Genomic DNA, 16,413 nt, shown 5'->3' on the forward strand with positions numbered 1-16,413 from the left:
AAATATTAATCTCCCACTGATTTGATTTATTTTTTTTTTCAGGGAGACTTTAGGAAAAAAAAATAATAGAATAAAATGATTTTTTCAGGAAGAATTTAGAAACCAAATAAAATAAAATGATTTTTTCAGGGAGAATTTAGAAAACAAATAAAACAAAAAAAGGCTTTCTATGGCCCACTGAGTGAGAGATGACGCACACAGGAGTCAAGAGTGGCACACAAGCCCAGAGGCCAATATTTATCTCCCACTGATTGATGTAGTGATTTTTTCATGTAGATTTTGGAACCCAAATCAAGCTAAAAAAATAATAGGCTTTCTATGGCCCACAATTGGAGAGAGAGAGAGAGATGGCACACCCAGGAGTCAAGACTGGCACACAAGCAGAAAGGGCAATATTAATCTCCCACTGATTTGTTTTTTTTTTTTTTTTTTTCAGGGAGACTTTAGGAAAAAAAAATAGAATAAAATGATTTTTTCAGGAAGAATTTAGAAACCAAATAAAATAAAATGATTTTTTCAGGGAGAATATAGAAAACAAATTAAACAAAAAAAGGCTTTCTATGGCCCACTGAGTGAGAGATGACGCACACAGGAGTCAGGAGTGGCACACAAGCCCAGAGGCCAATATTTATCTCCCACTGATTGATGTAGTGATATTTTCATGTAGATTTTGGAACCCAAATCAAGCTAAAAAAATAATAGGCTTTCTATGGCCCACAATTGGAGAGAGAGAGAGAGATGGCACACCCAGGAGTCAAGACTGGCACACAAGCAGAAAGGGCAATATTAGTCTCCCACTGATTGATGTAGTGATTTTTTCAGGTAGATTTTGGAACCCAAATCAAGCTAAAAAAATAATAGGCTTTCCATGGCCCACAATTGGAGAGAGAGAGAGAGATGGCACACCCAGGAGTCAAGACTGGCACACAAGCAGAAAGGGCAATATTAATCTCCCACTGATTTGTTTTTTTGTTTTTTTTTTCAGGGAGACTTTAGGAAAAAAAAAATAGAATAAAATGATTTTTTCAGGAAGAATTTAGAAACCAAATAAAATAAAATGATTTTTTCAGGGAGAATTTAGAAAACAAATAAAACAAAAAAAGGCTTTCTATGGCCCACTGAGTGAGAGATGACGCACACAGGAGTCAGGAGTGGCACACAAGCCCAGAGGCCAATATTTATCTCCCACTTTTTTTTTTTTGTTCCAGGGAAAATTTATAAACCCAATAAAAAAAATAATAAATAGGCTTTCTATGGCCCACTATCTGAGAGACAGAGAGAGATGGCACGCTTAGGACTGGCACACAAGCCCAAAGGCCAATATTAATCTCCCTTTTTTTTTTAAGGGAGAATTTATAAAACCAAAAAAAAATAAATAAATAGGCTTTCTATGGCCCACTATTTGTGAGAGAGATGGCACGCTCAGGACTGGCACACAAGCCCAGAGGCCAATATTAATCTCCCACTTTTTTTTTTTTCCAGGGAAAATTTATAAACCCAATAAAAAAAAAAATAAATAAATAGGCTTTCTATGGCCCACTATCTGAGAGAGAGAGATGGCACGCTTAGGACTGGCACACAAGCCCAAAGGCCAATATTAATCTCCCACTGATTGATTTATTGATTTTTTTCAGGTAGAATTTAGAACCCAAATAAAGCAAAAAAAAAAAAAAATGGGCTTTCTATGGCCCACTGAGTGAGTGATGATGCACACAGGAGTCAGGAGTGGCACACAAGCCCTGAGGCCAATATTTTTCTCCCACTGATTGATGTAGTGATTTTTTCAGGTACATTTTAGAACCCAAATCAAGCAAAAAAATAAATAGGCTTTCTATGGCCCACTATTTGTGAGAGAGATGGCACGCTCAGGACTGGCACACAAGCCCAGAGGCCAATATTAATCTCCCACTTTTTTTTTTTTGGTTCCAGGGAAAATTTATAAACCCAATAAAAAAATAAATAAATAGGCTTTCTATGGCCCACTATCTGAGAGAGAGAGATGGCACGCTTAGGACTGGCACACAAGCCCAAAGGCCAATATTAATCTCCCACTGATTGATTTATTGATTTTTTCAGGTAGAATTTAGAACCCAAATAAAGCAAAAAAAAAAAAAAAAGGGCTTTCTATGGCCCACTGAGTGAGTGATGATGCACACAGGAGTCAGGAGTGGCACACAAGCCCTGAGGCCAATATTTTTCTCCCACTGATTGATGTAGTGATTTTTTCAGGTAGATTTTAGAACCAAAATCAAGCAAAAAAATAAATAGGCTTTCTATGGCCCACTGACTGAGAGATGGCACACACAGGAGTCAAGAGTGGCACACAAGCCCTGAGGCCAATATTTTTCTCCCACTGATTGATATAGTGATTTTTTCAGGTAGATTTTATAACCCAAATCAAGCAAAAAAATAAATAGGCTTTCTATGGCCCACTGAGTGAGAGATGACACAGACAGGGATGGCACTCTAGCAGAAATGTCAATCTTAATCTCCCACAAAAAAAAAAAAAAACAGGGAGTGTCCTTCAATTACTATCTCCCTGCAGTAATCTCAGCCAGGTATGGCAGGCAGCAATAAGGAGTGGACTGATGCACAAATTAAATAAAAAGTGTGTACAAACAAAAAAAATAGCTGTGCAGAAAGGAAGGAACAAGAGGATTTGTGCTTTGAAAAAAGCAGTTGGTTTGCACAGCGGCGTACACACAGCAATGCAGCTATCAGGGAGCCTTCTAGGGCAGCCCAATGAGCTACAGCGCTGAGGGGGAAAAAAAAAAAAATGTAGCTTCCACTGTCCCTGCACACCGAAGGTGGTGTTGGGCAGTGGAAATCGCTACAGCACAAGCGGTTTGGTGGTTAATGGACCCTGCCTAACGCTATCCCTGCTTCTGACGAAGCGGCAGCAACCTCTCCCTAAGCTCAGATCTGCAGCAGTAACATGGCGGTCGGCGGGAACTCCCTTTTATAGCCCCTGTGACGCCGCAGACAGCAAGCCAATCACTGCAATGCCCTTCTCTAAGATGGTGGGGACCAGGACCTATGTCATCACGCTGCCCACACTCTGCGTTTACCTTCATTGGCTGAGAAATGGCGCTTTTCGCGTCATTGAAACGCGACTTTGGCGCGAAAGTCGCGTACCGCATGGCCGACCCCGCACAGGGGTCGGATCGGGTTTCATGAAACCCGACTTTGCCAAAAGTTGGCGACTTTTGAAAATGAACGACCCGTTTCGCTCAACCCTAGCGCTGATGTGACGAATTGGTCCTCCGCAGCTGATTCTGCCTTTCAGGAGCTTAAACGCCGATTTACTTCTGCCCCTGTGTTGCGTCAGCCAGATGTTTCTCTTCCATTTCAGGTTGAGGTTGATGCGTCTGAGATTGGGGCAGGGGCCATTTTGTCTCAGAGGAATTCTGATGGTTCCTTGATGAAACCGTGTGCCTTCTTTTCTCGGAAGTTTTCGCCTGTGGAACGCAATTATGATGTCGGCAATCGGGAGTTGTTGGCTATGAAGTGGGCATTTTGAGGAGTGGCGACATTGGCTTGAGGGGGCCAAGCACCGTATTGTGGTCCTGACCGATCATAAGAATCTGATTTACCTCGAGTCTGCCAAACGGCTGAATCCTAGACAGGCTCGATGGTCCCTGTTTTTCTCCCGTTTTGATTTTGTGGTCTTGTACATTCCTGGTACTAAGAATGTTAAGGCGGATGCCCTCTCTAGGAGTTTTTTTCCTGATTCCCCTGGGGTTCTTGAGCCGGTCAGCATTTTGAAGGAAGGGGTGATTCTTTCTGCCATCTCCCCTGATTTGCGACAGGTTCTTCAGGAATTTCAGGCTGATAAGCCTGACCGCTGTCCTGTGGGGAAACTGTTTGTTCCTGATAGATGGACTAGTAAAGTGATTTCTGAGGTTCATTGTTCTGTGTTGGCTGGCCATCCTGGGATTTTTGGTACCAGAGATTTGGTTAGTAGGTCCTTTTGGTGGCCTTCTTTGTCGCAGGATGTGCGTTCTTTTGTGCAGTCCTGTGGGATTTGTGCGCGGGCTAAGCCTTGCTGTTTCCGCGCTAGCGGGTTGCTTCTGCCTTTGCCGGTCCCTGAGAGACCTTGGACGCATATTTCTATGGATTTTATTTCCGATCTTCCTGTTTCCTGTTATGAACTGGTGATTCAGAAACACAATGGACCTGGTGGTTAAGAGCACACAAAGTGACCTGATAGTTACTAATAACATAGGACGAGCTCTGAGACGTGGGAACTCTGCTGACCACAATCCCTAATCCTATCATACCACACTAGAGGTAGCCGTGGAGCGCTCCTGACCAGACCTAGGCGCCTCGGGCACAGCCTGAGAAACTATCTAGCCCTGAAGATAGAAAAATAAGCCTACCTTGCCTCAGAGAAATTCCCCAAAGGAAAAGGCAGCCCCCCACATATGACTGTGAGTAAAGATGAAAATACAAACACAGAGATGAAATAGATTTTAGCAAAGTGAGGCCCGACTTACTGAATAGACCGAAGATAGTAAAGATAACTTTGCGGTCAGCGCAAAAACCTACAAACAACCACGCAGAGGGCGCAAAAAGACCCTCCGCACCGACTAACGGTACGGATGTGCTCCCTCTGCGTCCCAGAGCTTCCAGCAAGCAAGAAAAACCAAATAGCAAGCTGGACAGAAAAAATAGCAAAACAAAAGTAACACAAGCAGAACTTAGCTTATGCAGGGAAGACAGGTCACAAGAACGATCCAGGAGAGAGCAAGACCAATACTGGAACATTGACTGGAGGCCAGGAACAAAGAACTAGGTGGAGTTAAATAGAGCAGCACCTAACGACTTAACCTCGTCACCTGAGGAAGGAAACTCAGAAGCCGCAGCCCCACTCACATCCACCAAAGGAAGCTCATGGACAGAACCAGCCGAAGTACCACTCATGACCACAGGAGGGAGCTTGACCACAGAATTCACAACAGTACCCCCCCTTGAGGAGGGGTCACCGAACCCTCACCAGAGCCCCCAGGCCGACCAGGATGAGCCGAATGAAAGGCACGAACCAGATCGGCAGCATGAACATCAGAGGCAAAGACCCAGGAATTATCTTCCTGACCATAACCCTTCCACTTAACCAGGTACTGGAGTTTCCGTCTCGAAATACAAGAATCCAAAATCTTCTCCACTATATACTCCAACTCCCCCTCAACCAAAACCGGGGCAGGAGGATCAACGGATGGAACCACAGGTGCCACGTATCTCCGCAACAATGACCTATGGAATACATTATGGATGGAAAAAGAAGCTGGAAGGGTCAAACGAAAAGACACAGGATTAAGAACCTCAGAAATCCTATACGGACCAATGAAACGAGGCTTAAACTTAGGAGAGGAAACCTTCATAGGAATATAACGAGACGACAACCAAACCAAATCCCCAACACGAAGTCGGGGACCCACACAGCGCCTGCGGTTAGCGAAACGTTGAGCCTTCTCCTGGGACAATGTCAAATTGTCCACTACATGAGTCCAAATCTGCTGCAACCTATCCACCACAGTATCCACACCAGGACAGTCCGAAGACTCAACCTGCCCTGAAGAGAAACGAGAATGGAAACCAGAATTGCAGAAAAACGGCAAAACCAAAGTAGCCGAGCTGGCCCGATTATTAAGGGCGAACTCAGCCAAAGGCAAAAAGGACACCCAATCATCCTGATCAGCAGAAACAAAACATCTCAGATATGTTTCCAAGGTCTGATTGGTTCGTTCGGTTTGGCCATTTGTCTGAGGATGGAAAGCCGAGGAAAAAGACAAATCAATGCCCATCCTAGCACAAAAGGCTCGCCAAAACCTCGAAACAAACTGGGAACCTCTGTCAGAAACGATGTTCTCCGGAATGCCATGTAAACGAACCACATGCTGGAAAAACAATGGCACCAAATCAGAGGAGGAAGGCAACTTAGACAAGGGTACCAAATGGACCATCTTAGAGAAGCGATCACAAACCACCCAAATGACCGACATCTTTTGAGAGACGGGGAGATCCGAAATAAGATCCATAGAGATATGTGTCCAGGGCCTCTTCGGGACCTGCAAGGGCAAAAGCAACCCACTGGCACGAGAACAGCAGGGCTTAGCCCGAGCACAAATCCCACAGGACTGCACAAACGAACGCACATCCCGCGAGAGAGATGGCCACCAAAAGGATCTAGCCACCAAATCTCTGGTACCAAAGATTCCAGGATGACCAGCCAACACCGAACAATGAACCTCAGAGATGACTCTACTCGTCCATTTATCAGGGACAAACCGTTTCTCCGCTGGGCAACGGTCAGGTCTATCAGCTTGAAATTTCTGCAGCACCCGCCGCAAATCAGGGGAGATGGCAGACAAAATTACCCCCTCTTTGAGAATACCCGCCGGCTCAGGCAAACCCGGAGAGTCGGGCACAAAACTCCTAGACAGGGCAACCGCCTTCACATTCTTAGAGCCCGGAAGGTACGAAACCAAAACGGGAGAAAAACAGCGACCAACGAGCCTGTCTAGGATTCAACCGTTTGGCAGACTCGAGATAAGTCAAGTTCTTGTGATCAGTCAAGACCACCACGCGATGCTTAGCTCCTTCAAGCCAATGACGCCACTCCTCGAATGCCCACTTCATGGCCAGCAACTCTCGATTGCCAACATCATAATTACGCTCAGCAGGCGAAAACTTCCTGGAAAAGAAGGCACATGGTTTCATCACCGAGCCATCAGAACTTCTTTGCGAAAAAACAGCCCCTGCTCCAATCTCAGAAGCATCAACCTCGACCTGGAACGGGAGCGAAACATCTGGCTGGCACAACACAGGGGCAGAAGAAAAACGACGCTTCAACTCCTGAAAAGCTTCCACAGCAGCAGAAGACCAATTGACCACATCAGCACCCTTCTTGGTCAAATCAGTCAACGGTTTAGCAATACTAGAAAAATTATTGATGAAGCGACGATAAAAATTAGCAAAGCCCAGGAACTTTTGCAGACTCTTCAGAGATGTCGGCTGAGTCCAATCATAAATGGCCTGAACTTTAACAGGGTCCATCTCGATAGTAGAAGGGGAAAAAATGAAACCCAAAAATGAAACCTTCTGAACACCAAAGAGACACATTGACCCCTTCACAAACAAAGAATTTGCACGCAGGACCTGGAACACCATTCTAACCTGCTTCACGTGAGACTCCCAATCATCCGAGAAGACCAAAATATCATCCAAGTATACAATCAGGAATTTATCCAGGTACTCTCGGAAGATGTCATGCATAAAGGACTGAAACACTGATGGAGCTTTGGAAAGCCCGAATGGCATAACCAGGTACTCAAAATGGCCCTCGGGCGTATTAAATGCTGTTTTCCATTCATCGCCCTGTTTAATACGCACAAGATTATACGTACCACGAAGATCTATCTTGGTGAACCAACTAGCCCCCTTAATCCGAGCAAACAAATCAGACAGCAGTGGCAAGGGGTACTGAAATTTAACTGTGATTTTATTTAGAAGGCGGTAATCAATACAAGGTCTCCACGAACCATCCTTCTTGGCCACAAAAAAGAACCCTGCTCCCAATGGTGATGACGACAGGCGAATATGACCCTTCTCCAAGGATTCCTTTACGTAACTCCGCATAGCGGCGTGCTCAGGCACAGACAAATTAAACAGTCGACCTTTAGGAAACTTACTACCAGGAATCAAATCGATAGCACAATCGCAATCCCTATGCGGAGGTAGGGCACTGGACTTGGGCTCATCAAATACATCCCGGTAATCCGACAAGAACTCTGGGACCTCAGAAGGGGTGGATGATGAAATAGACAGAAATGGAACATCACCATGTATCCCCTGACAACCCCAGCTGGACACAGACATAGATTTCCAATCCAATACTGGGTTATGGACTTGTAGCCATGGCAACCCCAACACGACCACATCATGCAGATTATGCAACGCCAAAAAGCGAATATCCTCCTGATGCGCAGGAGCCATGCACATGGTCAGCTGGGTCCAGTACTGAGGCTTATTCTTGGCCAAAGGCGTAGCATCAATTCCTCTCAATGGAATAGGATACTGCAAGGGCTCCAAGAAAAACCCACAGTGCCTAGCAAACTCCAAGTCCATCAAATTCAGGGCAGCGCCTGAATCCACAAATGCCATGACAGAATAGGATGACAAAGAGCAGATCAAAGTAACGGACAAAAGAATTTTCGACTGTACTGTACCAATGGTGGCAGACCTAGCAAACCGCTTAGTGCGCTTAAGACAATCGGAGATAGCATGAGTGGAATCACCACAGTAAAAACACAGCCCATTCCGATGTCTGTGTTCTTGCCGTTCAGCTCTGGTCAAAGTCCTATCACATTGCATAGGCTCAGGTTTATGCTCAGATAATACCGCCAAATGGTGCACAGTTTTACGCTCACGTAAGCGTCGATCGATCTGAATGGCCAAAGACATAGACTCATTCAGACCAGCAGGCATAGGAAATCCCACCATGACATCCTTAAGGGCTTCAGAGAGACCCTTTCTGAAAATTGCTGCCAGCGCACATTCATTCCATTGAGTGAGCACAGACCACTTCCTAAACTTCTGACAATATATCTCTACCTCATCCTGACCCTGACACAGAGCCAGCAAATTTTTCTCTGCCTGATCCACTGAATTAGGTTCATCATAAAGCAATCCGAGCGCCAGAAAAAACGCATCAATATCACATAATGCAGGATCTCCTGGCGCAAGGGAAAATGCCCAGTCTTGAGGGTCGCCACGTAATAAAGAAATAATGATCTTAACTTGTTGAACTGGGTCACCAGAGGAGCGGAGTTTCAAGCCCAGAAACAGTTTACAATTATTTTTGAAGTTCAGAAACTTAGCTCTATCTCCAGAAAATAAATCAGGAATAGGAATTCTAGGTTCTAACATAGATTTCTGAACCACAAAGTCTTGAATATTTTGTACTCTTGCAGTGAGATGATCCACACTAGAAGACAGACCTTTAATGTCCATCACTACACCTGTGTCCTGAACCACCCAAATGTCTAGGGGAAAAGAAAGACAAAACACAGTGCAGAGAAAAAAAAATGGTCTCAGAACTTCTCTTTTCCCTCTATTGAGAAGCATTAGTACTTTGGGCCTCCAGTACTGTTATGAACTGGTGATTCAGAAACACATTGGACCTGGTGGTTAAGAGCACACAAAGTGACCTGATAGTTACTAATAACATAGGACGAGCTCTGAGACGTGGGAACTCTGCTGACCGCAATCCCTAATCCTATCATACCACACTAGAGGTAGCCGTGGAGCGCTCCTGACCAGACCTAGGCGCCTTGGGCACAGCCTGAGAAACTAGCTAGCCCTGAAGATAGAAAAATAAGCCTACCTTGCCTCAGAGAAATTCCCCAAAGGAAAAGGCAGCCCCCCACATATAATGACTGTGAGTGTTAGGTCTCGAGTTCCTGCTTCTGCACAGGGGGAATCTCGAGCCATCTCCGCTGCGGTCTCCCATTCTTATCCAGCCGCAGTGGAGCCTGCTCAGCAGGGACATCGGTCCCAGCGTCTTGCTCAGTCTCACTCTGTACAGAGAGTTACTGCTGCTTCTTCAGCTTCTGCCATTAAAGCCAGTGCTGGTCAGCAGCAAGCGGACTTCTCTGGGACTAAGTCCTTGTCTGCACATACTGAGCATGCCCAGGGCAAGATCTCTCGTTGGAGATCGAGGGTCATGTGCTCAGGCTCTGCAGCACATTCCATTGGTCCTCTTGGCAGGTCTTGGAAGGGCAAAGTTTCTGTGGCCACTTCCTGTGCTGCAGCTATATAAACTGCGCATGACCGCATGGCCATGCGCTAGTGTACAATTGGTAATGTGTGTATGTTGTGAGTGCAAGTCGTCCTTGGATACCCCTACCCTATTGAATGTCTGTTCGCGGAAGGTGTATGGCTGCTATCTAGCGCCCGACTTATCCTACTGCACGAATCACACATTACAGCGTCCAGTTGCTGTGACCGCCAGTATGGCGCCGTGCACTTCCTTTGTGCTTTCCTTACCCAAGCCTGGGTGGTTAGTGGCGTTCGTCAGTGCGGCACCGCATGCACTCTTGTGCCTTAATATTGTTATATGGTTTCCTTACACACCCAGTTGCGGTGTTGTGCCAGCAAGGGTCTAATCGGACTTCAATCCTAGTTGGGCTTGAGTTCGCTGACTACTTGCTCGCGCTCTATGTGCGGTACCGCGGTCCTGTGACGCAACAGGATCGCTTCCTTCACGCTGGGTGAAGTTTAACCCACGTGTGTATACTTATGAGTACCGCCATATAGTCCGTCATTACTTGGCAGCAGGTTCCATCTCTGTTGTGAATTCTGTGGCTGAGTTCACTTCTGTGGTCACAAGTGGTATTGCAGTCTCTGGGCTTCCTCCCTCAGGTGTTTTGGTGAGCTCGTTGGCTGCCTTGCTATTTAGCTCCACCTGAGTCTGTCTTCCTTGCTCCTTGTCAATGTTCCAGTGTTGGATCTGAGCTACTGCATCTTTCCTTGGGCCTGCTGCTCTGCTAGATAAGTGCTTCTAGTTTGTTTTCTGTTTTTTCTGTCCAGCTTGCTATTAACTTTTGCTGGAAGCTCTGAGAAGCAAAGGGGTGCACCGCCGTGCTGTTAGTTCGGCACGGTGGGTCTTTTTGCCCCTTTGCGTGGTTTTCGTTTTAGGGTTTTTTGTAGACTGCATAGTTCTCTTTGCTATCCTCGCTCTGTCTAGAATATCGGGCCTCACTTTGCTGAATCTATTTCATTCCTACGTTTGTCTTTTCATCTTGCTAACAGTCATTATATGTGGGGGGCTGCCTATTCCTTTGGGGTATTTCTCTGAGGTAAGTCAGGCTTGTATTTCTATCTTCAGGCTAGTCAGCTCCTCAGGCAGTGCCGAGTTGCATAGGTAGTGATAGGCGCAATCCACTGCTGCTTATAGTTGTGTGAGGATAGATCAGGTACTGCAGTCTACAGAGATTCCACGTCTCAGAGCTCGTCCTATTGTTTTTGGTTATTGCCAGATCTCTGTATGTGCGCTGATTACTGCACGCTGTGTTGCCTGATTGCCAGCCATAACAGTACAAGGAGCCACACCAATGATTCCCAATAGAGGGAAAAAAGAAATCCTGACATCATTTTTTTTTCTTAGCTCTGTCTTCAGTCTTTTTTTTCCCCTAGACATTAGAGTGCTTCAGGACACAGCTGTGGACATGGATATTCAGGCTCTGTGCTCCTCAATGGATAATCTCCTTGTAAATGTACAAAAGATTCAAGATACTATTGATCAGAAATCGATGCTAGAACCAAGAATTCCGATTCCTGATTTGTTTTTTGGTGACAGAACTAAGTTCCTGAGCTTCAGAAATAATTGTAAACTATTTTTGGCCTTGAAACCTCATTCTTCTGGTAATCCTATTCAACAGGTTTTGATTATTATTTCTTTTTTGCGCGGCGACCCACAGGACTGGGCGTTTTCTCTTGCACCAGGAGATTCTGCATTGAGTAATGTTGATGCATTTTTCCAGGCGCTGGGATTGCTTTACGATGAGCCTAATTCAGTGGATCAGGCTGAGAAAAATCTGCTGGCTTTATGCCAGGGTCAGGATGATGTAGAAGTATATTGTCAGAAATTTAGGAAGTGGTCAGTACTCACTCTGTGGAATGAATCTGCACTAGCGGCTTTGTTCAGAAAGGGTCTCTCTGAAGCTCTTAAGGATGTAATGGTGGGATTTCCTATGCCTGCTGGTTTGAATGAGTCTATGTCCTTGGCCATTCAGATCGGTCGTCGCTTGCGCGAGCGTAAATCTGTGCACCATCTGGCGGTATTGTCTGAGAGTAAATTTGAGCCTATGCAGTGCGACAGGACTATGACTAAAGTAGAACGGCAAGAACACAGACGTCTGAACAGACTGTGTTTCTATTGTGGTGATTCTACTCATGCTATTTCTAATTGTCCTAAACGCACTAGGCGGTTCGATAGCTCTGCCGTTATTGGTACTGTACAGTCCAAATTCCTTTTGTCCATTACCTTAATGTGCTCTTTGTCATCGTATTCTGTCATGGCGTTTGTGGATTCAGGCGCTGCCCTGAATCTGATGGATTTGGATTATGCTAAACGTTGTGGATTTTTCTTGGAGCCTTTGCGGTGTCCTATTCCGTTGAGAGGAATTGATGCTACACCTTTGGCCAAGAATAAGCCTCAGTACTGGGCCCAGCTGACCATGTGCATGGCTCCTGCACATCAGGAAGTTATTCGCTTTCTGGTACTGCATAATTTACATGATGTGGTCGTGTTGGGGTTGCCATGGCTGCAAACCCATAATCCAGTATTGGATTGGAACTCTATGTCGGTAACCAGCTGGGGTTGTCAGGGAGTACATGGTGATGTTCCATTTTTGTCTATTTCGTCATCCATTCCTTCTGACATCCCAGAGTTCTTGTCGGACTTTCAGGATGTATTTGAAGAGTCCAAGTCTGATGCCCTACCTCCGCATAGGAATTGTGATTGTGCTATTGATTTGATTCCTGGTAGTAAATTCCCTAAGGGTCGTTTATTTAATTTGTCCGTACCTGAACACACCGCTATGCGCAGTTATGTGAAGGAGTCCCTGGAGAAGGGACATATTCGCCCATCGTCGTCACCATTGGGAGCAGGGTTCTTTTTTGTAGACAAGAAGGATGGTTCGCTAAGACCGTGTATTGATTACCGCCTTCTTAATAAGATCACTGTTAAGTTTCAGTATCCCTTGCCATTGATTTCTGACTTGTTTGCTCGGATTAAGGGGGCTAGTTGGTTTACTAAGATTGATCTTCGTGGTGCGTATAATCTGGTGAGAATCAGGCAGGGAGATGAATGGAAAACGGCATTTAATACGCCCGAGGGTCATTTTGAGTATCTGGTGATGCCGTTCGGACTTGCCAATGCTCCATCTGTCTTTTATGCATGACATTTTCCGTGAGTATCTGGATAAATTCCTGATTGTTTACTTGGATGACATTTTGATCTTCTCGGATGATTGGGAGTCTCATGTGAAGCAAGTCAGAATGGTTTTCCAGGTACTGCGTGCTAATTCCTTGTTCGTGAAGGGATCAAAGTGTCTCTTCGGTGTGCAGAAAGTTTCATTTTTGGGGTTCATCTTTTCCCCTTCTACTATCGAGATGGATCCGGTTAAGGTTCAGGCCATCCAGGATTGGACTCAGCCGACATCTCTAAAAAGTCTGCAGAAATTCCTGGGCTTTGCTAATTTTTATCGTCGCTTCATCTGTAATTTTTCTAGCATTGCCAGACCATTGACCGATTTGACCAAGAAGGGTGCTGATTTGGTTAATTGGTCTTCTGCTGCCGTGGAAGCTTTTCAGGAGTTGAAGCGTCGTTTTTGCTGTGCCCCTGTGTTGTGTCAACCTGATGTTTCTCTTCCGTTCCAGGTCGAGGTTGATGCTTCTGAGATTGGTGCAGGGGCGGTTTTGTCACAGAGAGGTTCTGGTTACTCAGTGTTCAAACCATGTGCTTTCTTTTCCAGGAAATTTTCTGCTGCTGAGCGTAATTATGATGTGGGCAACCGAGAGTTGCTGGCCATGAAGTGGGCATTCGAGGAGTGGCGTCATTGGCTTGAGGGTGCTAAGCATCGCGTGGTGGTTTTGACTGATCATAAGAACCTTACTTATCTTGAGTCTGCCAAGCGCTTGAATCCTAGACAGGCCCGTTGGTCGTTGTTTTTTGCTCGTTTTGATTTTGTGATTTCATACCTTCCGGGCTCTAAAAATGTGAAGGCGGATGCTCTGTCTAGGAGTTTTGTGCCCGACTCTCCGGGGTTATCTGAGCCGGCGAGTATCCTCAAGGAAGGAGTCATTGTGTCTGCCATCTCCCCTGATTTGCGGAGAGTGTTGCAGAAATTTCAGGCTAATAAACCTGATCGTTGTCCGGCCGAGAAACTGTTCGTCCCTGATAGGTGGACTAGTAAAGTTATCTCTGAACTTCATTGTTCGGTGCTGGCCGGTCATCCAGGAATCTTTGGTACCAGGGAGTTGGTTGCTAGATCCTTCTGGTGGCCGTCTCTGTCACGGGATGTGCGTGCTTTTGTGCAGTCCTGTGGAATTTGTGCTAGGGCTAAGCCCTGCTGTTCACGTGCCAGTGGGTTGCTTTTGCCCTTGCCGGTCCCGAAGAGGCCTTGGACACATATTTCGATGGATTTCATTTCTGACCTTCCCGTTTCTCAAAAAATGTCGGTCATTTGGGTGGTCTGTGATCGCTTTTCTAAAATGGTCCATCTGGTGCCCTTGGTTAAATTGCCTTCCTCCTCTGATTTGGTGCCTTTGTTCTTCCAGCATGTGGTTCGTTTGCATGGCATTCCTGAGAATATTGTTTCTGACAGAGGTTCCCAGTTTGTCTCGAGGTTCTGGCGAGCCTTTTGTGGTAGGATGGGCATTGACCTATCTTTCTCCTCGGCCTTCCATCCTCAGACTAATGGCCAGACCGAACGAACCAATCAGACCTTGGAAACATATCTGAGATGTTTTGTTTCCGCTGACCAGGATGATTGGGTGTCATTTTTGCCGTTGGCTGAGTTCGCCCTTAATAATCGGGCCAGCTCGGCTACCTTGGTCTCTCCATTTTTCTGCAATTCTGGGTTCCATCCTCGTTTCTCTTCAGGACAGGTTGAGTCTTCGGACTGTCCTGGTGTGGATTCTGTGGTGGACAGGTTGCAGCAGATCTGGACTCAGGTAGTGGACAATTTGACCTTGTCCCAGGAGAAGGCTCAGCTTTTCGCTAATCGCAGACGCCGTGTGGGACCCCGACTTCGTGTTGGGGATCTGGTTTGGTTATCTTCTCGTCATATTCCTATGAAGGTTTCCTCTCCTAAATTTAAACCTCGATTTATTGGTCCGTATAGGATTTCTGAGATTCTCAATCCGGTGTCTTTTCGTCTGACCCTCCCAGACTCCTTTTCCATACATAATGTATTCCATAGGTCGTTGTTGAGGAGATACGTGGCACCTGTGGTTCCATCTGTGGAGCCTCCTGCCCCTGTTTTGGTGGAGGGGGAATTGGAGTATATTGTGGAGAAGATTTTGGATTCTCGTGTCTCTAGACGGAAACTCCAGTATCTGGTCAAATGGAAGGGTTATGCTCAGGAAGATAATTCCTGGGTTTTTGCCTCTGATGTCCATGACCCAGATCTTGTTCGTGCCTTTCATATGGCTCATCCTGGTCGGCCTGGGGGTTCGGTGACCCCTCCTCAAGGGGGGGGGTACTGTTGTGAATTCTGTGGCTGAGTTCACTTCTGTGGTCACAAGTGGTATTGCAGTCTCTGGGCTTCCTCCCTCAGGTGTTTTGGTGAGCTCGTTGGCTGCCTTGCTATTTAGCTCCACCTGAGTCTGTCTTCCTTGCTCCTTGTCAATGTTCCAGTGTTGGATCTGAGCCACTGCATCTTTCCTTGGGCCTGCTGCTCTGCTAGATAAGTGCTTCTAGTTTGTTTTCTGTTTTTTCTGTCCAGCTTGCTATTAACTTTTGCTGGAAGCTCTGAGAAGCAAAGGGGTGCACCGCCGTGCTGTTAGTTCGGCACGGTGGGTCTTTTTGCCCCTTTGCGTGGTTTTCGTTTTAGGGTTTTTTGTAGACTGCATAGTTCTCTTTGCTATCCTCGCTCTGTCTAGAATATCGGGCCTCACTTTGCTGAATCTATTTCATTCCTACGTTTGTCTTTTCATCTTGCTAACAGTCATTATATGTGGGGGGCTGCCTATTCCTTTGGGGTATTTCTCTGAGGTAAGTCAGGCTTGTATTTCTATCAGGCTAGTCAGCTCCTCAGGCAGTGCCGAGTTGCATAGGTAGTGATAGGCGCAATCCACTGCTGCTTATAGTTGTGTGAGGATAGATCAGGTACTGCAGTCTACAGAGATTCCACGTCTCAGAGCTCGTCCTATTGTTTTTGGTTATTGCCAGATCTCTGTATGTGCGCTGATTACTGCACGCTGTGTTGCCTGATTGCCAGCCATAACACATCTCTGCACGGTGGACCCCGGGCTGCGAACGCACCATACTCTATCTGTCTTAGTATTTGGTGCGTTCCGCTAGCCCTAACATTACACTAGCGCCAGGGTCTGGCTAGTAATGACGGACAAACAGCAATCCTTGCGGTATATCCAGCAGCTGGAGGGTAGGTTGGCGGCTCTTGAGAGCGCAACCTCAGCTGTGGATGTTACCGCAATTGCTGTACAGGCTGCTAGCGTGGCTGCAGCAACCCTGTCCATTGCCACCTCTGCTCCGACATTTTCTCGCCTCTCGCTGCCAGAAAAATTTTCTGGTGATAGCAAATTTTGTAGGGGATTTGTGAGTCAGTGCTCTATTCGTCTCGAGCTCCTGGCTGCACGTTTTCCCACAGAGCGGGCTAAGGTGGG

This window comes from Ranitomeya imitator, chromosome 6 (assembly GCF_032444005.1).
Source record: "Ranitomeya imitator isolate aRanImi1 chromosome 6, aRanImi1.pri, whole genome shotgun sequence".
Taxonomy (NCBI): Eukaryota; Metazoa; Chordata; class Amphibia; order Anura; family Dendrobatidae; genus Ranitomeya; species Ranitomeya imitator.